This window comes from Sorex fumeus, unplaced genomic scaffold, assembly GCF_029834395.1.
Source record: "Sorex fumeus unplaced genomic scaffold, SorFum_2.1 ptg000131l, whole genome shotgun sequence".
NCBI classification, from domain to species: domain Eukaryota; kingdom Metazoa; phylum Chordata; class Mammalia; order Eulipotyphla; family Soricidae; genus Sorex; species Sorex fumeus.
Genome location: NW_026606188.1, coordinates 21,554,995 through 21,581,876, shown reverse-complemented (window position 1 = coordinate 21,581,876; position 26,882 = coordinate 21,554,995). Strand labels below are relative to the sequence as shown.

The following is a 26,882-nucleotide window of genomic DNA, read 5'->3' as shown; positions in this document are numbered from 1 at the left end:
CTGGTGGTGGTGGAAAATGGGCACTGGTGGAGGGAAGGGTATTCGATCATTGTATAACTGAAACCCAAGCACAAAAATTTGTAAGTCTACAACTGTACCTCATGGTGTTTCACTAATAAAAATTTAAGAAAAAAAAAGTTTTAAAGGTCATTATGTGATTTAATTTTTTTTTAAGAAATTCTGAATGGGGGCTCAAGTGAGCACAGCAGGTAGCACACGGCCAACCGGGTTCGATTCCCAGCATCCCATAAGGTACCCTGAGCACCGCCAGGAGTAATTCCTGAGTGCAGAGCCAGGAGTAACCCCCGAGCATAGCTGGGTGTGACCCAGAAAGAAAAAAAATTTATGAAAATTGAGAAAATACCTATAAACTACTACCTCCTGTTCAGTTCCTGATATATTTTGGTACATTTCCTCCCTTTCTCTTCATAAGCATCTTTTCACAAACTTGCAATTATAGTGCATACATAATTGTTTCCTGATTTTTTTTAGTATTATATAAAAAGATGTACCTTTTTAAGTATTTTAAACTCCAGACAAACACTTTTTCCTTAAAGTTTCACATATGGCTTCTCTCCCGGAAGGGAGCATAACATGAAACACACCATACCCAGTCCGCCGGACCCTGTGCCAGGCTGTTTCATTTAGGGCGCCCCAAAGGGGGGGTGGGTGAGACCCCTCCCCTCCCCAAAGGACTCAGCCCCAGTGGTCAAAAACGTCCAGAACTCAATCACCGTCATGCTCATGGCTGCTCCCCACACGCTCTGGCAAGCCTCTCCCATAAGTGAACCTATTCCTGGACAGGTATGACAACTTGTTACCTCACACCACCCATACTCCAAGAGTTCTGCACCACATTTGATGGGGTTTAAAGTAGGAGGCTTCCAATCTTAGAGGGAAATAATTTTTACACACACACACACACACACACACACACACACACACACACGGCTAAACCTTTAACAACCCGTTAGTGATCTCTTATAGAAAGGTTTAATGATCCTGGGTGAAATACAACAGTCTTCACACTCTTTCCTCTAAGATAACTTTTTCGTAACATTTTCAGCAGTTTTTCATAACAAACAATACAAAACAAATTATTTCAGTTCTTGGGGGCTGGAGCAATAGCACAGTGGGTAGGGAGTTTGCCTTGCACATGGCCAACCCAGGTTCAATTCCCAGCATCCCATATGGTCCCCTGAGCATTGCCAGGAGTGTTTCTGAGTGCAGAGCCAGGAGTAACCCCTGTGCATCGCCAGATGTGATGCAAAAAAAAAAAATTATTTCGGTTCTGCTTTGGGGCAGGGGTTGAGGTTCAGGACGAAAATATCTGAAATATGGTGGTACGAAGGTGTAATGGTGGTGGGATTGGCGTTTGAATATTAAATATAATAAAATATTGTGAACTACTTTATAAAATTAAAAAAATCATATATGTTGCACAATGTAACTTCCTATTGCCTTCTAAAGTTAGATGACAAAGCTTTCAAACTTTCAAATCACACACCAAAATTTTAAATCATCAGATGTGTTATCTCATTTGGCAATGCAAAAGCAACAAAAAAATTAAGATTGCATTCACATTATCATTAACCATATTTCCTACCCCCCCCCCCAGTTATCAATCTCAAAAAAGAGAAGGGAAGGTGCTTGCCTTGCACATGCTGACCAACACCACACATGGTCCCCCAAGCCCTGTTAGAAGTAATCCCCGAGCACCCCTCGGTGTGGTCCACACACACCCCAAAAATAAAAATAAAATGAGAACACATGGATGTATCAGTAGGTCTACAGTATATTAACTCTCAGGCGCAACAATAAAATTCAGACAGTCACCAGCACCTCTCCCCTTCCTAAAGGGTCCAGCCTCGGGCCACCGGGTATCCCCAGTAAGGCAGCGTCCCAGAGCTGGAGCGAGAGCTTGGGAGCAGGAGAGAATGGTGGAGGGCTGCAGGTGTGGTGCAGCTGGGTAAGGGGAGAGCATCACCAGGTAGACAGCCAGCATGGAGTGTGATAAACGAAGGCAGTCTGGCTGGTGGGGCAGGGGAAGCAGACAGGGTGGAGGTGGGGTAAGGGAAAACAACTTCCTGGGAACCAGCAATTTGGCAAAGACAGTCAATAAGCAGCTCCCAATTTGGATCTCAGTCCCTGAGTTGGGAGCCTATTTGTAATACACAAACTACTTCGAAAACAGCCCACCTGAAAACAAACAAACAAACAAACAAAAAAAAAACAGCGCACCTGAACAGAATCCTATACAAGTTTCAAAAAATATTGGTTAGGTTGAGATCCGTGTGCAGCTAGTGAAAGAAGTACAGAATAAAAATGTAAATATGCAAGGGAAGAACAACTTCCTAGGATATTCCCAGTCCACACAACACCCACACCATGTACACATGCACATATACATACACAGACATCTATCCAGCATGGTGTATCTTGCACTAATGTGAATTTGGATGTTATACAACCAATTCTTACTCACTGTCCAGTTTCCTTTTCTGAAATGAGAGTTGAGGGATGAGAGCAAGCCACACTTTTCAGCAGAGTCTTTTTTAGGGTCCTCAAAGGGGAGGACCATCATATTTAGAAAATAATGGTCTAGTGATCATTTGACTTTCTCAGTCAGTGTAAGTTTGGGGAACAGATAACAAAAATTGAACAAACCAATGGTTAAGAAATGAACATTTCTTTGCCGCGTGAAAACAAGAGAAAGAAAGGCAGCCTAGGCAGCCATCAGACTCCAGGCGTCTGTGCTTCTGCAAGGTCATACTCAAAACACAGCTTCCAGATAATTTGCAGATCCTACAAGTACTGCCAACGCTCAGTCAGCATTGCACATTCTAGGAAGCAGGAAAGAGCAAACACTAGGTCTATTTAAGCAGATTCCTGGAGCCTCATACGATACTTTTGCTGGCTAGTGGACTAGGATTTGGTCATGCATACTAAAGGTAGTGAGGCTAGGAAACAGAATCTTTTAGCCTTTTATCCTGCAATTTGCCCATCTGAAAAAAGTAAAATTCTGTTACTTAGAAGAATAGATATTAGAAAAGGCAAAAAACTCTGCCATGGGTAGGTATTATCCTCATTTCCCGACAGAAGACTAAAATGCAGAGTCAAATGATAAAGTACAGAGCCAAATTTTATTAAGTAATGTATTATGTTACACAGAACTTATAGAGAGCCAACATTTAAAAGCATTCTATTACGTACATTTTATTACACATTGTTTCCCATTAGGAATTGCATATAAATGAAAATAAAGTACAAACATACCAGGGACAATGCAATCTAATCAAAGGCAATTTGAGATTTGAAGATGGACAGGCATCTACCCAAACTAACAGGCATTTCTGACAAATAGAACAGCAACAGGTACTTAAAAACTATTTTAAATGAGCCAAAGAGCTTTCTAAGATTTGTTAAGTTTTTTTTTTTAATGTAACAGATATACAAATTGCATGGAGCCAGAGAGATAGCACAGCCTATAGGGCACTTGCCTTGCATGCTATCACCGAGGTTCAATCCCTGGCTCCCCATGTGATCCAAGCCCCACCAAGAGAGATCCCTGAGTGCAGAGCAAGGAGTAAGCCCTGAGCACCACTGGGTGTAACAACTAAAATAAAGTGCACTAATCCTATATGACTCTTAAGTTTTCTTATGAACCCACAACACAATACCACAGATGTTTTATGTTCCTTCCTAGCCAATAACCTCCCCTTAAACGGACTCGTCATTCTGACTTCTATCCATAACTCATTTTCCTGTTCCTGAACTTTACTTCAAAATAAATATTGTAGGTTTTCTCTTTAAGCCCATTATCTTTGAGCACATAATCCCACTTTCTTGGCTGTGTGTCTTGTTTTCTGTTGGCTTGCATACTTGCTCATTCAAGTTCCTGTTCTCTCTTGAACGCATATTCCTTTCCTTTTCTCTGCACCTGCATTTTTCTAAGTAAGTTTTAAGTCAATAAAAAGTATCAAGCTTCACTTAGAAAAAACTGATTATTTGGGGGCTGGAGTGATAGTATAGCAGGTTGGGCGTTTGTCTTGCACACGGCCAAATGAGGTTCAATCCGTGGGATTCCATATGATCCCCCGAGCCCACCAAGAGTAATTCCTGAGTGCAGAGCCAGCAGTAACCCCTGAACATCTCCAGGTGTAGCCAAAACCAAAGAGAGAGAGAGAGAGAGAGAGAGAGTCTATTATTTTGTGTACGGTTATTTTATGCAAGACAATACCTTTGATTTATTCAGTGTCACATTGTAGTAATTTTTCACTCTTTTATTACTGAGTAGTATTTCATCAAAATTGAAATACCAGCATTTACTTATTAGTCATTCTCTTGCTAAATGGACTGTTTCCACATCTTGGCTATTATCAAGAAAACTGTTATAAGTATTTGCTATATTTGCATTTTCTGTATTGGGTTTTATCTAGGAGTAGAAACGTCTGGTCTACTGGAAAGATGGGTTTGACATCAATAGATGCTGCCAAGGAAATGTGCCATTAACACCTGTGCTGCTTCCTTCGTGAATTGCAAGTCACCATCCTAGTTAGTGAGTTCCAATCATTCTCAGCCCAACAACCCGCTTGGACTGTAAGTGTTTTTAATTGCAGCTGTTCTGCCATGTAGTTAATGTCCATGTGAAATTTCAAACTCACTAATTTCTTGTCAGGCTATATCACAGATCCTTCATGATGATAAAATCAGTGTGAGTTTGTTTGGGCATTAGAATCATAACCAGCCGTGGCTTAGGGGACCACCTGTGCTTGGGAATCAAACTCCAGGCATCTGCCTGCAAAGAATACTTGAGTCTGTTGAGTCCCCTCCCTGGCTTCATGTTTTATTTCGCCTTTAATGACTTTTATTTTGACGTATTTTATTTTGGGATGCCAGAGACAGAACTCAGGGCTCACACATTCAAGGTATGTGCTTTATCACTGAGCCAAGTTTCCAGACTCTGAAATGACCACTGTAGATAGCACACTCTGTTGGAATTAAGCTTGATAAGCCCCCCAACCCCCAAAGACCAGTAATCCAGGACTCGAGAAATATCTCAATGGGCTAGGTGCATATTTTGTATGCAGAAAGCATTTCGAGTGCTGGTACCACATGGTCTCCAGCACATAATTAGGATTAGCTCCGAAGCACCACCAGGAATGAACCAAAAAGCAAATCAAAATATTATTGATTCAAAACAAGTTGGCTCTTAAAAAATTCTGATGAGTCCTCTTCTAAGGTTAATTATGATTTAAGTTGTGAAAGTAGATAAAATATGGGACAGGGGGCTTGGGAATGTGGCTCAGTGGTAGTATTCATGGCTTGCATGCAAGGAAATGTGGTTCCATGTTAGAGTTCATGCCTTGCATGCATGAGGCTATAAACTCAACCCCAACCAGTTACCTATCACATTGCTGAAATCTCAGCACTGCTATTATGACTCCTGGTATCATACCAAGTGTCCAAGCCCTAGCAAGCACTAGAGCCAAGTGCCTGAGTCCCAGATACCCCCACAGCATCAGCAAAAGGGTGGCAACTGTGGGGGTGGGGGAGTGTCTGGGCCACACCCAGCAGTGTTGGGGACCACACCCCAGTCGACCACGTGTAAAGCAAGCACCCTACCCAGTGTGGTACTTCTTCTGCCCTTTATTACTGAAAAATATCGGGGAAAAAATGAGCGAAAATACCAAGAGTGGATACAGTGGAACTCAGGGAAGAGCCTCTCTTACATGGAACTATGTACAGTGCCAAAGGTGAAGCAGGAAAGAGTGTCCACCTGTCATTACAACGGAGACAGGAGCAGGGTCAGGAACATGGAGGAAGCTGAGGGAGAGAGAAGTGAGTGGGTGAAATAATGAAGCTGACCCAGGCCAGCAAGCCCAAGGCAGAGTTGAGGGACAGGAGCCAGTCAGTAACAAGGGGCCAGGAAGGGGTTGTCTTTTTTTTTTTTAAGGTGAAAAACTCAGACTGTCTAAACACTAGGAGAAGAGATCTTAAGGAAGGAGGGAAGAGTGGAGAACAACCCTAAGAAGGAGGGACTGACCATGGTGGACAGCACTGGGCAGCTCTTCCACTGGCACAAAGGTAAGCAGGAAAGGAAAATAAGAATGTAGGTCAATTTGTAGATCTAGAGGCCATCCCTTGACAAACTTCCCCTCTGACAGTTTCTATTTTTCTCTCTAAAATAACAAGCACAATTATTTCCTGAGAATAAAGTGTGAGGGAAAAGGCACTGGTTTAAGGAAAGTTAAAAAAGGCTTAAAATAAGCATTGTGGAGGGGGGGAAAAAAGAATATATGGATTTCCTAAGCATAGACTCCTTTTTCTTTTCTTAAAGTAAAGAGTTAGGGATTAAAGATGAGAAGGGAAAAAAATCAGAATGAGAATGGAGAACAAAGCAATGAAAGACTAACAGGAAAAAATTATATATATATATATATATATATATATATATATATATCACTGTCCTCCCATTGTTCATCAATTTGCTCGACTTGCTGTTACTGTGTTTGGAATATTGAATATATAACGTCTCCATTTCGAGACTTGCTGTTACTGTGTTTGGAATATTGAATACGTCACAGGTAGCTTGCCAGGCTTTGGCGTGTGGGTGAGATACTCTCGGTAGCTTGCCGGGCTCTCAGAGAGGGGCACGGGAATCGAACCCAGCTCGGCCGGGCTGGCTGTGTGCAAGGCAAATGCCCTACTGCTGTGCTATTGCTCCAGCCCATATTTATATATAGCACTGTAGCACTGTCCTCCTGTTGTTCATCCATTTGCTCAGCGGGCCCAGTAATGTCTCCATTTTTTTGAAACTTGTTGTTACTGTGTTTGGCATATTGGATACATCACGGGCAGCTTGCCAGGCTTTGGCATGCGGGTGAGATACTCTTGGTAGCTTGCTGGGTTCTCCGAGAGGGGTGGAGGAATCGAACCCGCGTTGGCCGGGCTGGCTGCGCGCAAGGCAAACGCCCTACCGCTTGCTATCGCTCCAGCCCTATACATATATATCAAAGATATAATGGAGGAAAATGTTCAAAAAAGAAAACAAAGAGGCAGATCAGTATCGAAAATAGAGGTAAGGTGCATAACTGAGAAACGGTCTTTATTAATGTTAAGGCATTAAATAAATGGAGTCAAAAGAACTTTGAAGAAAACAAGTAACAGCTTAAGTTTAGGGAGAAAATTGCAAAGAAAATAGAGCAAGGACACAATTTCATTTTAAAGTAAAAATAAGATAAGAACAAAATAAAATAAGAATAAAATAAAAGGTGGGTGTAATATCTAATAAATGTTTTTAAATTGAGAGGAAATCTGTATATATACTAAGTACATATACTAAGGGCTGGAGAGATAGCACAGCGGGTAGGGCATTTGCCTTGCACTTGGCCGACCCGGGCTCGATTCCTCCGTCCCTCTTGTAGAGCCTGGCAAGCTACTGAGAGTATCCCGCCTGCACAGCAGAGCCTGGCAAGCTCTCTGTGGCATATTTGATATGCCAAAAACAGTAACAAGTCTCACAATGGGGATTTACTGGCCCGCTTGAGCAAATCAATCAAAAACAGGAGGACAGTGCTATATATACTAAATAGAGGAAAGAAAATATTCTGTCTCCTGGAACAAAGGGCACTAGGGGTCTAAGAAGGGTGAAGGTTCTCACAGAGAGGAAGGATGAAGAGATAGGTATGCACTGGAGACCTGGTCAAGTTACCTTAAGAGTGTTCTCACCATGTAATTTTGGTACATGAAAATATAAATCAATGGTGCTGGAGATAGTACTGCGGGTAGGGCACTTGACTTGCACACAGGATCCATCCCCAGCCCCCATGTGGTTTCCTGAGCCCCTCCAGGAATGAGCCCTGAGCACAGAGGCAAAAATAGACCTTGAGCACTGCTGGTATGGCCCAACCCCCCTATGTATAAATTACTATGTTAAGATTCAGAAAAAATAAAAAACCTAAAAAAAATAAATAAATAAAATAATTTTAAAAAAGAAAAATAAAAAAACTGGTTACTTGAGGATTAAGTCTCTTAAGAGCTGCTCACCAAAAATCACTGTATCACTATTATCCTATTGATCCTCAAATTACTCGAGCAAGCACCAGCAATGTCTCTATTCCTCCCAGCCCTGAGATTTTTAAAAATTTTTTTTAATTGTCAGTGGAATTTTATTAATTTTTTCAAGCACAATATGAGTATATGCCTGTGTATGAATATATGTTTGCATAAATCCAAATTATGAATTTATGACATTTTATATACACATTTGCATAGTAAAGTCACGTATTTATTTAAACTCATTGAAAATCTTTAAAAGCCCTGAGATTTTAGCAGCCTCTTCTTACTCATCTTTTCCCAACGATTGGAGGCTCTTTCAGGGTCAGGGGAATGAGACCTGTTATCGTTAATGTATTTGGCATATCGAATATGCCACAGGGAGCTTGCCAGGCTTTGCCCATGTGGGCAGGATACTCTCAGTAGCTTGCCGGGCTCTCCAAAAGGCATATATGTATGCCTTTTGGAGCGAATATGGTTAGGAAATTAAAGATTAATGGTAGAACATTCAATCCAGTCAGATACTTCATAGATGGTTTGGCCTACACAATTCTTCATCTCCTTCGAAAGCTGAACACAGATGTAAACAAAGGCAACTATGGCGAGACAAGAAAACTAGCAACTGATTGCTGTAAAGGAAATATCTGGATTTGGGTGTATATAATGTCAAGGAACAGAGTGGTAAGATGAGGGATAAAGTGAAGTCTTGGGAGGATTGGAGAAGCATGCTGTGGGAAGAAACTGGGTTTAAAGTAACTAACACAAGGAAAATAGGGACATATGGTTCATCAGAAGAAGGGAGAGAGCACAATAACAATTTTTCTGAGGAAGAAAGGAAATCAAAGAGAACTCATCTAATGTCAGGAAGAGCAGAAGTCTATATGGTGGTACGGTTTTACAGAGTAAACACACATATGCACAACATTACTGAGCCTACTCTGTGGGAGAGAAGGATTACCCATCGAATACAGACCTCTTCTCCTGTACAACAGGCCAGAGTTTCTTTAATTCTGACCAAGAACCATGGTAAGAAGTACATCTAAAAATCACAATACAGGGTCAGAGATGTGTCTCAACAGGATAAGCACATGCTCTGCATGCTGGAAACCTCAGGTTTGATCACCAATACTTCTTGGTCCGTTAAGCAGGACTGGGCCCCTGAGCACCACCAAATATGATCCCAAAACAAAATAAAATAAAATCACACTTGCACACAACTAGAATAGAAGCTTCATGAAACAACCTTATTACACATGATAATGTAAAACAAAAGTTAATATCAATTCATATTAATACTGTATTACCATTATTTAAAATACATTTACAATTCCAAAATAAGTATAAGACATTGAAAAGACTTAATATGATAGAATTGGTGATTCCTTGTAGGATGACATTGCTTTGTCCTTTCTCCCTTTCTTCACAAGGAGCTTAGGTTTATCAGGTTACACCCATCACAGTGCTCCCGAGTCACTCCCATTCCTTCGTTTATCTGTAACCACTTCTCTATGCTCTCTTCCCCAACCAGTTAATCAGCTTTTCCCCCCTAATCAGTATGTGTTCATTTGTAAGGTCAGATCCTTCTAGAACACTGAAATTGTATTGTAAGTTAATACTGCCTTTCTCCTCTCCTTATGTCTTTTGAATAGTTTACTTTACAGCAATGCCCTTTTCGTATAGATACAGGAAGACCATTAATATTATGCTTTGTAACTTAGGATTTAATTGGCTTTGAATATTATTTACTCCCAGGCATCTGCTTTCTCGACTTAAGCCTCAGTTGCCCTTGGTTCCTAACACCCCAAAAGCAGGGTCCCAATGAGGGACTGAATGGACCCAGGGCAAGCGGTGAGCTACCCTGGCATCCAAATGGGCCAGGCCAGAGTGCCACGATTCTTAACTATAGGTTAAGAGTTTGATTATAGACAAATGCTGTCATGATCCAAAAGTATTGATGAGACTAGGACTCTGCTAGGGACAGGAAAGACTATTTGGCCTGAGCACTTTAGTCTGAGATTGAGATGGCCCTAGGAGAGCAATTCTATAAGTTTAAGATATTTCTTACTGTATCCATACAAAGTGATTTATATTATGAATGCTTAAATGTTTGTTGGACAAGGAGAAGAGAAACACACCCAGGGGATTCTGCTCTAGGGTGGGTTGATCTGATAATGACAACCTGTCCTAGAAGCGGCTTTCCCCAAGGGAAAGAATTCTACCCCTATTGATTGTGACCGCACCTATGTGCAATTGTTACCCCAATCCCTCATGTTGGGGGATATAATGAGACTGTAAGAATGGGCAAGAAGAGGCAGAGACAGACAGGAGTGGATGGAGAGAGGATTGGAATAAACTGCAACTAAGACCAACCAGCCTGGCCCTCGTTCCTTCCTTCGCCTTCCCATCGCCATTGACCTCCCTGGGGTGGGGGAAGCATCATGAGACTACCGAACATGGGCAGCGGGAGAGATAAAGCTACCACCGCTGCTGTGTCTTTTTTGAGTTTACATGTCCCTGGGTGGGCCCGAACCTCCAACCGGTGTACAACTAAAGGTAAGAACAGCATTCAGTACACCCCAGCGCTAGAAAAGTTTAGTGAGAAAACTAAGATTTTGTGGTGTGGTGAATTAAAATACTAGCCGTATTCCCCACTAAGATGGGACAAAAACAGAGTCATGTGAAGTCCTTTAAAAATCTTTCACGCCAAACTGAACGTGGCCATTTTTTTTATTGAATTAATTAAGCATTTTGCAAAGAGAACTGGACATCGTGTTTCTCAGGATCAACTCCGGTCCTGCCTAAAAACTGTTTATAAATTTCATCCTTGGTTTCCAGATAAGGGCACTTTGGAGCCTGAGGTTTAGAAAAAGATTAAGGGTAATGTCTTCAGGGAATTTAAAGAAGGGGCTCAGATCCCCCAAACAATTCTGGGTAACTTGGGAAATTGTTAACTCCATTCTTATGGCTTTGGATGGTAACTCCGAGGAGGAGGATGTTAGATATACTATGGGAAGCCTTCCTCCGGAGTTAAATAGAGAGGATTTTAAGATTAAGGATGAAATGAAGAAAGTTCCTACCACTAAGAGAGCCTTACCCTCAGCTCCTCCCATACCCAAGCCTAGAAAGAAGCCTGATACTCAATGCTTGACTACTCCTGTACCCAAGCCCCCAAAGTAGCTCAAGGCGTATGCAGTGGAAACACATTCTCAGAGCAAAGATCTCTCTGTCGCTGATGAATCTCTCTGTCGCTTGACAACACATTCCCTAGTGATGTCAAGCCAGAGAGATCCCCACCTCCTCTGTATGACTCCACTTACAGTGTGTCAGAGGAAAGTGATGGGTATGATGAGCCAGCTACCACTTCCTCAGATTCTGAGTCTGAGAGCGGCTTGGTACAGAAGGCTTCTCACAGGAGCCGCCACTCCTCAACCAAGCGGCCTCCAGGCCGCTTGGCACAGACATGCTCCCGATAGTAGTTTACAGCTGAAACCTCTCAACCGTATGTGGTCAATTCCACCCAGACCCCATAAGCTTCGTCTCTTTTTTCCCCATCCAGCTGGAGAAGAATCAGAGGAGAATCAGAGGAGAATGGAGTTGGGAATGAAATAAACTGCAACGAAGACCAACCAGCCTGGCCCTCGTTCCTTCCTTCGCCTGCCCATTGCCACTGACCTCCCTGGGGTGGGGGAAGCAGCATGAGACTACCGAATGCAGGCGGCAGGAGAGATAGAGCCGCCGCCGCTGCTGTGTCTTTTTTGAGTTTACACAATTCCTGGTCATGAATTAATTCCAATCTGGAAAGCAACCTTGTATTTTTAATGTTCAGTGTTCTGATGTTATGTACTTAGCAGATTAACTATAGTTTTTTTATTCCTTGCTTTAATTGGGTCAGGGTTGAATATCCTAGGTAAAACAATGCGTTGTTGGTAAAAATAGTACTACACTCTTCCTCTTTAGCAATGGAAATTCTTTTGTCTCAATATAAAATGATAAGCAATGTCATGTGGTCATCCTTCAGAGTGAATAAACTAGGTTACAAGAATTCATTTTCTTCTTAGAATACACATTGAACTTAATTGTCCACACAAAGCAAATGGAACATTTCGCTTAAAGTTTTTCTTTAATGCCTCAAATTTCAAAATTAGTGTTTCACAGTTAAAACTTTTCAGGAAAATAATAATTTAAACCTGAAGAAAAGAAAAATGAGATTTTATAATTCGTCTATATTTCATTCACGATCACGATCATGATCACGACCATCCTGTTGTTTGTCGATTGCCTCGAGCAGGCCCCAGGCCGTGAATTTCATTCACATTTTATTATAATAATCTCTCCCAGATGCAGCAACAATGTTTGAAAGTGCCCTGGGACCGGGAGGTTGGGGGAGGAATACTGGGATCCGTGGTGGTGGGAAATGGGCACTGGTGGAGGTATGGGTACTTGATCATTGTATAATTGAGACCCAAACACAAAAGTAATTTTAGAGAAAATAAAAACTAAAAAAAAAAAAAGTGCCAGAGCAAGAATATTACTTCCCACAACAATGCTGTTTAGAACCAAATTTAATTCACTAGAGTGCCAAAAGCATCAGTTAAATATGCAAATCCTAGTTTAGAATATGCCTGCCAAATGAGAATGCTTTTCAACTTGCAAAAATTCATATGTCCTACAACCTGCTTAGCTCTTGTGTCACAGTAAATAGGTACAATGAATTCTTTTTTCATTTGTTTGTTTTTTATTTTGGGGCCATGCCCAGCAATGTTTAGGGCTTACTCCTGGATCTTCACTCAGAGATTATTCCTTGTGGGGTTCGGGTGACCATATGGGATACCTAGGATTAAACCCGGGTCAGCCGTAATCAAGGCAAGCACCCTACCTGTTATCTCTACAGTTCCCTCCACCCCCACCTCTTTTTAGAATTTTTGGCCACACTCGCCAATGTTCAAGTGTTACTCCTGGCTCCATGCTCAGGAATTACTCCTGGCAAGTTTGGGGGGCCATATGGGTGCTAGGGATTGAACCCGGGTTGTCCAGTGCAAGACAAGCACCCTGCTGCCATACATTTTTCCAGCCCTGGTATAATCACTTCACTTAATCACTTAACTTCCCGTTAGTCGTCGATTTGCTCGAGCGGGCGCCAGTAACGTCTCCATTTGTCCCTGTAGCATGCTAGTGTAGCCCAATGGCATCTGTTCGCTCCGGGAACATGAAGGGCCTCAAACCGATCATTCATGATCTTGACGAAGAAGTCTGACCATCTGGTAGGTGGGCGGCCACGCAGTCTTTTGACATCCCGTGGAATCCAGTCGGTAACAGCTCTAGTACAGCGGTCGTCTTTAAATCTCATTACGTGACCAGCCCATCTGATTTTTGACACCTTGACAAATGAGACAGCGTCCCTGATCCTTGATCGTCGACGGATGTCAGAACTCCGGATTCTTTCTCTCATTTGAGTGAAACGTAATATTCCAAGCATAGCTCTTTCTATTCTTCTTTGGGAGCCCTGGTATAATAAAAATTCTTAATAAAATTGATTTTTGTTTTGTTTTGTTTTGGGGCCACACCCAGCAAAGCTCAGGGCTTACTGCTGGCTTTGCACTCAGGGATGAGTGTTGGGGATGGAACCCGGGTCAACCATGAGCAAGACAAGCTCCCATCCAGGCCAGCGCCCTGTGGGTGTATTACTGTTTTAGCCCCAACAATAAATTTTTGTTTTGTTTTATTTTAAGGCCACAACTGACAATTCTTGGGATTATTCCTGGCTCTGCTCAGGGATCACTCTTGCCAAGATCAGAAAACTACATGTGGTGCTGGGGATCAAACCCAAGTAGACTGCATGTAAGGCTCTACCTGCCGTACTATTGCTCCAGTCACCAAAAATAAAATAGCACACAGCGGCCCAGTCTGATCCCCAACACCGAACGCCAACCCCCCACCCTTGGGCACTGCCTGAACACTGTCAGAACTGGCCCCAGAGCAAACAGGGACATATATATATATATATATATATATATATATATATATATATATATATCTTGGCTGCACAGTGAACCTCCTAAGTAGAATTAATAGCATCCAAAGGTTTCAATGAGTTCATGAAACAGAGGGTTTTCTTTGCATATAGATATGCTACAATATATTAAGTAGTAGCTCCAGCACTCTAAGCCCTTAGAACGAACAAGGAAGAAGAGGGCCCCCCTCCCCTTAGCTCTGGCAGACTATTACTGAGGGAGGAAAGATTTAAGGAGGTGTGAAAGTCTGCTGCCCTGGGCCTTCAGGAGAGAGCAAGAGCAAGCTATGGTGCTTGATGGGCGGCTCCAGCCCGTCCCCAGTGAGAACCGCCCTCTTCCTTCCTCCCTCACCTGGAGTGTGGGAAGGCTACTCTGAGGAAATGCTCAATTACAAAGTTTACTCGGGTAGCACTGCAACTGAGGCTTCCAACTGTGTTTTAAAGAACACCCCCATGTCATTGAACTATGCTTACTATGCTATTACTTATAATTATTTTTAAATGTTCCCATTTTAAAATTTTTGAGGATCAGCAATTCACTTTTATAGTTCTGTATGTAAACATGCCCAAGTGGCTGTGGTTAAATTTAGACAATACAAGAAAATACTCCTTATTTTACTACCAATTTGAACAAACTAAAAGCAGAGTGCACTTTAAATAATAGCACAGCTCCCATCACTCCTGACTAGGTCTGCATGAGTAGCCCTCTGAACGGCACCAGTGAGGTGCCCAGGATAAGCACAGATCAGAGACATGTCAACACAAGGAGACGTAATCTTTAAATTTTCAGCTGAATTATAAAAATCAAAAACACAACATCCGCACACTATGCAATATTTTTTTCTCTTTTTTCTAGGTATGTGTGTGTGGGAAGGGGTCCTGCTTGGCCAATCCAGCTGGCATTTCAGTGCTGTTCAGGTCCTACAATGTCGTGATCACCCTGCTCATTCCCAGGTGCTCAGGGACTCCAGGCTCACACTCACAACAGGACTCGGGGATTATACAGGGTGCTGGGGATTGAACTGGGTTGGCTGTGTGCCACGCATGTGCCTTAACTCCTGTACTATCTCTTCAGCCCCAAAACACACTGTTCCAAGAGATATATAGCATTTTTTCTTATGCCACTAAGAACTGCCCTGAGTAATTACTTTAATTATTTTGTAATATAAACAATGTAAACTTTCTCCAGAATCAAAAGAAAACTGGAATAATTTTATATTTTTCTTTGGAAATATGTAAGAGTCTGACTATGTTTTCAAGAATTGTTTTGCTTTTAAAGACGGGGGGAGGGGGTGTTTCTGGGTCACACTCACAGGTGCTTGGCACTGCGCGGCTCTGCGCCTGAGGGTCTTTCCCAGCAGCGCTCAGCGGACCACACGTTTCACCCAGACCACTGCAGAGCATGAGCTATCTCTCCTGTCAGCTATTTCTCCGCCTATAAACATTTTTAACTTTTATTTGCAACATTACCATAACACATGGAGCCTATCATTCGAATCAAATTTTGCAAACCTGGTAAATTTGTGTTTGAAATAATTCTGATTAAAAACCTAGACTTTTTACCAACTCACCATGCTCAACATTTTTGTCTTTCTAGATGCAGTTATAGAATGCCTACATAGTTTTTATTCATGCTTTCTTCTATTCAGAGGAAACTGATGTAGTTTTCTTCTATAATACAATTCCTGACGAGATGGGAGGGTGGACAGAAGGTGAGACCAGAGGTAACTGGGATAGTGGTGGAAGGTCTTGGGTGTTGAGTGGTGATGGGTGTGGGAACTTTGTACATCAGTATCATAAACTTTGACAGTGTTTGTTTGGGATGATACCCTGCAATGCTCAGGAATTGCTTCCGGGGATTACTCAGGAATTACTCCTGGCAGGCTGCTCAGAGTCATGATCACGATCACGACCATCCTGTTATTCGTCGATTGCCTCGAGCAGGCCCCAGTAATGTCTCCTTCGTCCTAGCCCTGAGATTTTTTAAAAAGTGCCATATTCAAGGCTCTTTCAGAGTTAGGAGAATGAGAACATCATTGTTACTGGTACACCACGGGGAGTTTGCCAGACTCTGCCGTGTGGGCAGGTTATGTTCGGTAGCCTGCCAGTTTGTCCAAAGTAGGAATGAGATAAGATGTCACGGCTGCGCGCTTCTGGGAGTTGGGTTTTATAGTCTCTGAGTCTTGGCCGTTGATGGGATTACACGGCACCAGGGGGCCAGTTGGTGGGTGTGACCCCCGCCCACTGGAATTTGGAGGATCTGGGTGGAGGATGCTCAGCCCCGATCCGAGTAGGCTTGGAGATCTCAGCCCCAGGACCCGCGTGCCTTTGTTCCCCTGCCGGTACCTTCATGCGTGGGGAGAGTGGTCTCAGCATGGTGGTGGCTGGTTCTGGAGGTCTTCGGCTACCGGAGCCCTGGTCGGGGCGGGGAGGAAAACTCAACCCGCTCCCCTCCAAGGGGCCCTGGCGAGGACAGCCAGGATCGGGGGCAGGAGACTCTGCGCTGTTCTCTTCCGGGAGCTGGGTTTTATAGTCTCTGAGTCTTGACCGTTGATGGGATTACACGGCACCAGGGGGCCAGTTGGTCTCTGAGTCTTGACCGCTGATGGGATTACAATGCTCAGAGTATTAAAGGGGATTTTGGGAACGGAGCCTGCGTCCCATGCTACAGGCAAGGCTCTTCCCACTGTACTACCATTTAGGTCCCACACTTTAATAGTACTGAAGCCATGCTGCCTGAACTATAATAAAATAAATTTTAAGAAAAAGAAAAATGAATAAATTATACGGGCTGGAGAATACAGATGTCAGGGCACTTGTCTTGCATCTCACTGAGCCTAGTTTGATCCCCAGCACCACATATGGTCCTCTGAGAACAGAGCCAGGAATAGCCCTTCAAGATTGTCACATGTGGCTGCCCAAAATATAAAATTAAATAAATAAATTACAATTCCTAATTGAGTTAAAAATAATGCACTTGGGCTCAGTGGCAGAACACTTGCTTTGCATGTGTCAGGTCTGGTTTGATCCCCAGCACTGCCAGGAAATAAACAGTACATTATTGTTTGAAACAGTTGTCAGAGATCATAAAGGGGCTAAGGTGCTTGCCTGCACTCAGCCACCCTGAGCTCCATCTCACGCACTGCATATAATCCCCCAAACACAGATCCAGGAGGAGTCCCTGAGCACTGTCAAGCATAGTCCAAACTTCCACCCCACTCCCCAGCAGTTTCCACTTGGGGCCAGGGATGTGGTCAGCAGCAAGCACTGGCCTTGCGTATGTGGCCCTGCTTTTAATTCCAGGCAGCATCTGGTTTCCAGGAGCAACGCTGGGTGTGGCGCCCAAACCAAAATAACAAAAAACATATACACAACATATATACTGCACCTAAAGAATTCATTTGAAGCTCAAAACTAAAACTCAGTGTCTCCCCATTTTTACAAAGAGCTAATAAAATTCTGCTACATTCTGCTTGACTTTGAATTATATTAACATAAATTAACTATAATGATAACTGCCATATTATGATGATTGAATTGATCATTAGTCTAATTTACCATACTTTCCTCTTTTGTTCCATATTACCCCTTCTCGTTTAAGTGGAGATCAGGGAAAAGGGGATTTGCAGTAAATACTTCTGTGTCATATCCTCCCAGCAGGACCTATTATTATCAGCCTTAATAGGCCTTTATTTAATCATAATATCAAAGAATGCAGAAAAACATTTAAATATAAAATTATGCTTCATATTGCTAAGTAACCAACTCAAAAATATCCCAAACACTTGAGAGTTTTTTTTTATTTATTTATGCCAATGGAATGAGGAAAAAGGCTTCTCTTAAATAACAATAAGAATAACAAAACTATCCTAAGTTTTAACAACTACATAGGAAAAAAGAAAACTAGTATTATGGTGTCTCTGAACTTAAACTTTCAAGAAAACTAGTCATTTTCTTATGTTCTCCATTATAAAGATTTATATAAAAAGTGTGAAAGTAAATTAACTTCATAAGATACAACATAAATAAAACCCTTTAAGTATTACACACAGATTAAGCCTTCCTGAGCTGAATATTAAAAATTCTATTTTTGAATTGCTAACCAGAAACCTGTGCTGGAGCGATAGCACAGTGAGTAGGGCATATGCCTTGCATGCGGCCGACCCAGGTTCAATTCCTCGGTCCCCCTCGGAGAGCCTGGCAAGCTACCCAGAGTATCCTGCCCGCACAGCAGAGCCTGGCAAGCTCTCTGTGGCATATTTGATATGCCAAAAACAGTAACAAGTCTCACAATGGACGTTACTGGTGCCCGCTCTAGCAAATCGATGAATAATAGGAGGCACAGTGCTATGATGCTAACCAGAAACCTGAGACTTTTTTTTTTTTGCTTGATGGCTGCTCCTGACCCAGACTTTGGGGGCCAATCCTGATGGGGCCTGGGCCACCATGTGGTCCTGGGGCTAACCAGGGCTCCCACATGCAGAGCATGCACTCTAGTCTTCCAAGACATCCCTGCAGGCCCCAGAAAACTAAAAGTTTTTTTTTAATCTTTAATTTTCTCCTCAAAACCGAGGAGTTTCAATCCCTGGCACCTCTGAGCGCTCCAGCACCTCTGAACAGAACTGGGAGTAGGTCCAGAGCATGGCAGGGTGTGACCCCAAACCCAAAACAAAGGAACACAAACCAAACCAAAACTAAACCAAAAAACAGGTGGTGCAGAGAAACATTTCAGAGTTACCTTTTACAAAGCCCTTTTAAATTGGTTCTCTTATCTCACCATCATCTAATCATTATCTTAATCCTTTAATCCCATAACCTGTTATATAATACAGCTTCTCTGTGAGCTGTATTACAAATTCACTACCAGGATCTCACCATTCTACAAGGAAGTGATTACCCATGTCAAGAGAGGGGTTCGGAAGGGTGATACCGTTTCACCGAAACTCTTCAGTGCCACCCTCGAGAACGTCATGCGACAACTGGAATGGGAAGGAATGGGAGTGAAGATAGATGGTCGGCAACTACACCACTCCACTTCGCTGATGATATTGTTCTAATAACACCAAACATTAGCCAAGTGGCACAAATGCTGGCCAGCTTCGACCATGAGCGTGGAAAAGTCAAACTATAGCTAAATCTCATGAAGACAATGTTTTTGAGAAACGGTCTTGTTCCTGACGTTCCATTCGCTCTCAATGGAACGCACATCTCCGAATGCAACAGTTATGTGTACGTAGGTCGAGAAGTCAACATGACGAATGACCTGGTACCTGAGTTGCGCAGAAGGAAAAGAGCAGCTTGGAATGCCTTCAAAAGCATCAAAGAAATAGCTAAGAGGACAAAGAACCTCCAGCTCTGGGCACATCTCTTCGATTCCACTGTTCTTCCTGCATTAACATACACCTCAGAGACCTGGGCCCTACGAAAACAGGATGAGAATGCTATTTGGGTCTCCCAAAGAGGAATCAAAAGAACTAAGCTTAGAGTATCACGCTTCACTCAAGTAAGAGAAAGAATCCAGAGTTCCGACCTCTGTCGATGATCAGAATCAGGGACGCTGTCTTGTTTGCCAAGGTGTCGAAAATCAGATGGGCTGGACACGGTAATGAGATTTGGAGACGACTGCTGGACTAGAGCCATTATCGACTGAATTCCATGGGACGTCAAAAGATCGTGTGGCCGCCCACCTATGAGATGGTCAGACTTCTTCATCAAGACACTGAATGATCAGTCATCTGTTCTTGGGCATTCAGGTTTTTTTCCAGATTCTAGCTATTGTAAACAGTGCTGCAATGAACAAACAAGTGCAGATGTCACTTCGACTATACTTTTTTGCCTCTCTGGGATATATTCCCAGGAGTGGTATTGCTGGGTCAAATGGGAGCTCAATTTCTAATTTTTTGAGAATCATCCATACTGTTTTCCAAAAGGGCTGAACTAGTCAGCATTCCCACCAGCAAAGAAGGAGGGTCCCTTCCTTGCAGGGTGGGATGGGGGGGACGGGGTGGGAAGGATACTGGGATCAGTGGTGAGAATGGGCACTGGTGGAGGGATGGATATTCGATCATTGTATAACTGAAACCCAAGCATAAAAATTTGTAAATCTACAACTGTACCTCATGGTGTTTCACTAATAAAAATATAAAAAAAAAAAGACCCTGAATGATCGGTTTGAGGCTCTTCGTGTTCCTAGAACGAGCAGACGCCATTGGGCTACACTAGACCACAACAGAGATGAATGGAGACATTACTGGCGCCCACTAAAGCAAATCAATGAGTAACGGGATGTCTAGTGATCAAGTGATAATGTCCAGGAAGCAAAGAAAAAAATTACATGTTTTCTTTTCCTATGGATAAAAATATTCCTTCAAGTCAGAAAGAAAGAAGGCAGGAGAGTCTCCATTTTGTTGTTGATCCTATGGGCCCATGTACGGCTGTCTCTGGAGTTTTTCTTTTATTTCTCCCAGGCTACAATGACCATCACTTTCACTACGGCAAAAAGATCAGTTTTACTCAGTCACTGTGGTTGAATATTAAAAACAGTTTCAAACATATTCATAATTCTGACATTGTACAAAGAAACATATTCCTCATCGCTGGGTTTCAAACCAACAAAAGAAATATTATTCCTTTTGAAAATCTTCATAAAAATGAAAAATGATAAATGAAGAATTTCAACTGTTTTAAGAAATGTACTAAAATAAGTGGGAGTTACAACTTTGAAGAACCATTTTTTTAACTTAGAAACCCAAGCAGTTCTAAAAACATCCCTAGGATAGGGCCCACACCAAGATCTACCTACAGGCCAAGAGTGACCTCTCACCTACTTTTATTTGTCCTCTGAATATTTTTAATATTTTCATATCACTTGCATGTGTGAGGTCCTGGGTTCTATCTCTAGCAATGAACAACAATAACAAAAATTATCTGCTGGGTGGGAGTGACAGTACAGCAGGTAGGGCACTTTTCTTGTACCTGGCCAACCCAGGTTTGATCCCCAGCATCCCATGTGGTCCTCTGAGCTCTGCCAGGAGTGATCCCTGAGCTCAGAGTCAAGCTGAGCTCTACCAGCTGAGGCCTACCTCTGCCAAAAAGAGAAAATCTTTGTTTTGTGACATGTAAAAACTATGTGGTATTCAAATTTTGGTATCCATAAATTATAGCACAGCGGGTAGGGCGTTCGCCTTACAAGCGGCCAACATGGCCGACCCGAGTTCGATTCCTCCGCCCCTCTCGGAGAGCCCGGCAAGCTACCGAGAGTATTCGATATGCCAGACACAGTAACAACAAAGTCTCCAATGGAGACGTTACTGGGCCCGCTCGAGCAAATCGACGATCAACGGGAGGGCCTTTACCTTTACCATAAATTAATAAAACCAAAAAAATGTCCTACTTTTTCTAATATCAGCTCTGGCCCTTTGAGGGAAGAACTGAGTGGTTATGAGAGACTGTAGATGGCACTCAAATTCTAAATTATTTATTATCTAGTCTTCTGAAGGGCTGGAGTGATAGCACAGCAGGTAGGGCATTTGCCTTGCATGCAGCAGACCCGGGTTTGATTCTTCCACCCCTCCTGGAGAGCCCGGCAAGCTACCAAGAGTATCTCACCCACACGTCTTCTGGTGACTTATCTGATATGCCAAAAACAGTAACAAGTCTCACAATTTGTTGCGAGACATTACCGGTTGCCCGGTGAGCAAATCCATGAACAACGGGAGGACAGTGCTACAGTGCTACAGTCTTCTGAAGAAAAAGTTTGCCATTTTCTGCCCTGGAAAATTATACACTTTCTTAATGATATGATTAGGAAACTTGGGGGCAGGGACATCCCAGGAAATAATCAGGGGGCTCTGGCTACTCGTGGCAATAGATGACAAGTAAGGGTTGGACACTAAATGCCTGGGCACAGTAAAGTGTGACTGCACAGGTGCAGTGATACGGGGGCTAGCAGGGGCCCCCAATACCAGACACTCATGCCAGCCCTTTGAGCTATCTTTGCAGTCCAGAAAAATGCTTTCACACTCCTTTTAAAATACGTCTTCTGGTTCAGGAATAAGAGTACTAGCCTCACGTGAGATTCATTCTCCTGCATACATTCTCATTCTCCTGCATACATTCTCCCCAGCACCTCTGGGAAAAATCCCCAAGCAATGAGCTTCCTGGAGTAACACACACCCCACCCTGACCCCACTCCAGCCCTTCCAAAACCAAATAGAGATTTTAATAAAACTCCTAAAACCACTTCAAATTCCTAATATATTCTTTTGAATCTTCTCAGTGGTATCAAATCTTCACTCTTTGAAGATGAGTATGAATTTGGGAAAAGACTAAGTAATCAGGGGTCAGACTGGATAACATTAGTCGGAGAATAATAACATCAGAAAACACTGATCATCTAAATTTACGGTAGGCAAAGTTGTTGTTTTGTAAGAAAAATAGCACAGTGGGGCAGGAGAGGGAGCTCAGAGCCCTGAGCAGAACCACCACCAGCATCACCCAAGGATTAACCATCAAGTGTCAGTGAAGTAGGTCACATGCTCTCACAGCTTCCAGCAAGGTCAACAGGCAATACAGAGGACAGAGGGGAGAAGCAGTTCTGTGTGCAAGCTAAAAGGTCTACGTTCTCAACATTGTCAAAACGGCAAAGCTCCTCAAAGCATTACACAGATTTAGTGCAGTCCCTATCAGGATACTCCTGACATTTTTTCAAAGAAATAGACAAAAAAAGAAAACTGCTGAAATTTATATGGAACAATAACTCCAACACGAAAAGCTAAAGCAATTCTTGGAAAAAAGAAAATGGGTGGCGTCACCTTCCCCAACTTCAAACTGTACTACAAAGCAGTAGTAATTAAAATGGCATGGTATTGGAATAGAAACAGACCTGCAGACCAGAGTTGAATATTCTATCACAGACTCTCAAATATATGATCACTTAATCTTTAACAAAGGAGCAAGAAATGTGAAGTGGAACAAGGAAAGTCTCAACACATGGTGTGGGAAAACTGGACACAAAAAAATGAACTCTGACCTCTGTCTAATGCCTGGCACAAAAGTCAGATTAAAGTGGATTAAAGACCTCAATATCAGACCTGAATCCATAAGGTACATGGAAAAAAATGTCGGCAGAACTCTCCATGACACTGAAGCTAAACGCATCTTTAAGGATGAAACACCACTGACCAAGCAAGTGTAAACAAACATAAACAAATGGGACTACATTAAACCAAGAAGTTTCTGTACCTCAAAAGAAACAGTGACCAAAATACAGGGAGAGCTTACAGAATGGGAAAAAATATTTACCCAATACCCATCAGAGAAGGGGTTAATATCCAGGATGCACAAGACATGAGTAGTAGTACAAGAAAAAAACTTCCAATTCCAACAAAAAATGGGGAGAAGAAATTAACAGAAGCTTCCTCAAAAAAGAAATACAAATGGCCAAAAGGCGCATGAAAAAATGCTCAACATTGCTAGTCATTAGGGAGATGCAAATCAAAACAACAATGAGATATCATCTCACACCACAGAGACTGGCATACATCAGAAAGAACAAGAACAACCAGTGCTGGCATGGATGTGGGGAGAAAGGGACTCTCTTTCACTGTTGGTGAGAATGCCAACTGGTCCAGCCTTTTTGGAAGACAATATGGACGGTCCTTCAAAAACTAGAAATTGAGCTTCCATATGATTCCACAATACCACTTCTGGGAATATGTTCCAAGGGTGCAAAATAGCACAGTAGAAATGACATCCGCACCTGTGTGTTCACTGTAGCACTTTCACAATAGCCAGAATCTGGAAACAACCCAAGTGCCCAAGAACAGATGACGGATTAAAGAAACTTTGGTACATCTACACAATGGAATACTATGCAGTTTTTAGGAAAGATGAAGTTATGAAATTTGCTTATAAATGGATAGACATGGAGAGTATCATGCTAAGTGAAATGAGTCAGAAAGAGAGGGAAGGTCATAGAACTACACTCATTTGTGGAATATAAAATAACATAATATGAGACTAACACCCAAGGACAATAGAAACAAGGGCCAGGAATAGTGCTCCACGGTTGGAAGCCAGCCTCATGAGCTGGGGGAGAAGGCATCTGGGATAGAAAAGGGATACTTGGGACACTGGTGGTGGAAAATGTACACTGGTGGAGAGATGGGTGTTCGATTATTGTATGACTAAAACTCAAACATGAAAGCTTTGTAGCTATATCTCACAGTGATTCAATAAAAAAAAGGTCTAGTTTCTTGTGAGCCTATGAATTTGCTGTCATATTCTTACAAAAAAGAACATCAATAATCCTTTGATTAATACTTTTTTTAATAAGTGAGTGCCTAAGAAGAGAAATATAAAGGAAGTAGAGAGATTCATTTGGATGTAAAATTTATTTAACTTACTAGTAAAACCTTACATTGTTTTAAAATCACAGTATATGAAATGGAATTAGCATTAAAAAATAATCAGAGGAGCAGGGAATATAGCTCAAAGTTCTTTTTTCTGTTTTGTTTTGTATTGTGGTTATACCTAGCAATGCTCATGGGTCACTCCTGGCTCTGCACTCATTCCTGGTGGTGATCAGGGATCGTCTAGGATGCTGGGGATCAAACTCCGGTAGGCTGTGTGCAAGACAAATGCCTTCCCTGCTGTACTATTGCTCAGGCCCCTTGCTCAAAGTTCTTGCCTTGTAAGCACAAGGCCACTGAATTCCACCTGAGTGCAGAAAGCTTTATCTGGGAGCCCTCGATAGCAACAGATATTCAGCCTTCAATCTACTACACCCAAGAGTGGACGATGCACACAACTAGAAGGTTGTGAAAGCCACTGAGATAAGAGGTGAGTCCCACGATCAGAGAATGTCATCACCACCACTCCACAACACAGGAAAGGGAGGAATGGGCAATCATTGCTTTCTATTTCAAATTTATTAGCTGCTTTCTAATTGTTTGGGTAAACAGGTTACAAGAGTGTTAATGTGCATGGTTTTGATTAATAAAGTTACTGCAGCTTCACACCCACCAAAGTGCCCAGTATCTTACACCAATTTTCTTATACCACCTCTAACGCACCTCTTCCTATCTTCCCTTCCCTCTCTCCACTGCTTGGTCGTCTCAGTTCTGCATTTAAAAGAACAATCCCCAGCCCCCCAGTTTTTACTGAAGCACCGTTATTTGCAATGCTATTTGTTAATGAGAGAGTCCCGTGTTTATTAAGCTCTATCACTGCACCCACCACCAGTGTTTCAGAATCCCCCTCCAAGGTTCCAAGGTCCCAAGGTCCCTTCCATTCACTTCCTCCAGACCTCTTTGTAAACCCAGCCCTAGAGACTGACTCTCAGGGCCTGTCAGAGAGAGGGGGACAAATACAGAATGATTTCTCTCATATGTGGAACATAAAGAAACAGTTTCTTGATAACAAATAACACATAGGCAAAGGCAATAGAACCTGAGAATCCACCATTTCCTTCAATGACCACTTGTGGGGCTTACTCTGAGCCCTTAATCACCACTCTCAGCCTCTCCTCTGGGCCCTGAGCCCTCTCGTCATCGCCACCTGAACACTCCAGAGGCACTTCAAAATTGGCTTGCTCAAAATGGAGGCAACTACCTCAGGGTTAAAAATTTTAAAAACCAGGCCAGAGAAATTTTTAAAAATTAAAAAAAAAATTTTTTAAACCAGGCCACAGAACACAAGGCACTTGCCTTGCACATGGCTGACCTGGACTCAATCCCCAACCATGGCCAGAATGATCTCTGATCAGTTAGGCGTACCACCTCCTCCCTCCCAGCCCTAAGTACAGAATTGCCACACGCTGACAAGAGCAGATCTTTCTGCTCTTTCTCAGAGTGATAATTTTTTCACTTGAATATGCATGTTTTATAGTGCAACTTGAAGTATTAAAACAACCCTTACTACCATATTCTACATGGAAAGATTTTTCCCAACTAGACAAATGCTCCATTTTTGGTTTGCTTGATGAGGGGTGGAGGGAACGACACCTGGGAGTGCTCAGGGGTCAATTGTCTGCAATGCTGGGGTTGAACCTAAGCCTCCTGCACGCTAGGCATGAGCTCAGCCTTGGAGCTCCTTGGCCCCCAGATCTTCATTATTGTTCAAAATGGGAGGCACTGCACCCCACAAATGTTCACGTTTTGCAGCCTGAAGCATTTTAAGTGACTGTCAGTCCCTGCCCACCTTCTGCTTGTAACTGTTGCTGTAAGGACACCCTCTCAGACTGGGGCACTTGCACACAGGCTTCGCCTCGGGCCTGCTCTCAGTTGAGAGACAAGTTACAGTCACAGTACTCCAAAGGGCAAGGGCTGGAGAATGCTCTCACGCAGACTAGCAGGAGTCACACTTCCCAGCAGTGGTGCCTCACATCTATCTTGCCCTGGCAGTCAACTATGACGAGGTGGTAGGCAGCGGAGGGGTAAAACCCTTTTAGTTTTGGTTTCTACAGGCACCTGGCTGTGGGAGGGCTGCAAGCCGAAGCACTGGGGATCATGGACAGTAGAAGCACCAGCCTCAGAGAGCAGAGTAATTTGGGGCCAAGGTAACATAAGAGCAGACAGGGAGATTGCCTTGCAGGCAGCCAACCCAGGTTCAATCCCCGGCACTCCATACTGTGCCCCGAGTACCACCAGGAGTAATTCCCTGAGTGCAGAGGCGGAACAATCCCTAAGCACTGTCAGGTGGGGCCGGAAAGCAAAATTCAACATCAAATAGTAAAGTCACCAGGATTGAGAGCCACATCTGTAGGACAGAGGAAGTTGAATTGGTGACAAGGCAGGTGTTCTAAGCCACTGCA

At 42.8% G+C, this 26,882-nt stretch overlaps 1 protein-coding gene across 2 annotated transcripts in view; it reads right to left on the bottom strand.

Annotated features, from left to right (window-relative positions):
* DENND2C (DENN domain containing 2C) overlaps positions 1 to 26,882 on the bottom strand; it is a 97,063-nt gene that overhangs the window by 66,729 nt on the left and 3,452 nt on the right. The window lies entirely within an intron of this gene.